At 64.8% G+C, this 526-nt stretch overlaps 1 protein-coding gene across 1 annotated transcript in view; it reads right to left on the bottom strand.

The window, feature by feature from the left end:
- HM13 (histocompatibility (minor) 13) overlaps positions 1 to 526 on the bottom strand; it is an 8858-nt gene that overhangs the window by 967 nt on the left and 7365 nt on the right. The window lies entirely within an intron of this gene.

The following is a 526-nucleotide window of genomic DNA, read 5'->3' on the forward strand; positions in this document are numbered from 1 at the left end:
CAGATCGATGCTGGGACCCTGAGAGGGTCTCAGGAGGAAGTAAGGTCAGTCCCTGGCACCTCACTCTCCGAACACGCTGGTTTACTGCAGGGCAGGAAAACTGGGATTCCCAGCAGGTGCAGGCAGGATGTGGGTGGAAACACCTGGAAGAGCTGGCACAGAGCAGAGGGTCTGTGCAACAGCAGCGGGAGCGGGGCTGCACCATTCCCAGCAGCTCCCCAGCAGAGCTTTATGGCGTGGGGTGAGTGCAGGAGGTGCAGCTCCCGACATGGGCAGCAGCTGCTTCCCGCAACCCCACGGCCGCCAGCGCTGCTGGGCCGCCGTCTGCATCCACTCGAGCACTCCCCAGGTGCCAACACTCGTTCCCATCCCGTCGCCTTCTCCCTTGGCTGCTGCGGCGCTGCCCTCTCCTCCTCCGCGTCAGGGAGGCTCTGGGGAGCCGTTACGTGCCGCTGCCGCCCTGCCCCGTATCCGGCACCGTCCGTCAGCTCCAACAACTCCCCCAGCACTCCGGATTTACCCACAA

Source organism: Eurypyga helias, unplaced genomic scaffold (assembly GCF_000690775.1).
Source record: "Eurypyga helias isolate BGI_N326 unplaced genomic scaffold, ASM69077v1 scaffold21859, whole genome shotgun sequence".
NCBI classification, from domain to species: Eukaryota; Metazoa; Chordata; class Aves; order Eurypygiformes; family Eurypygidae; genus Eurypyga; species Eurypyga helias.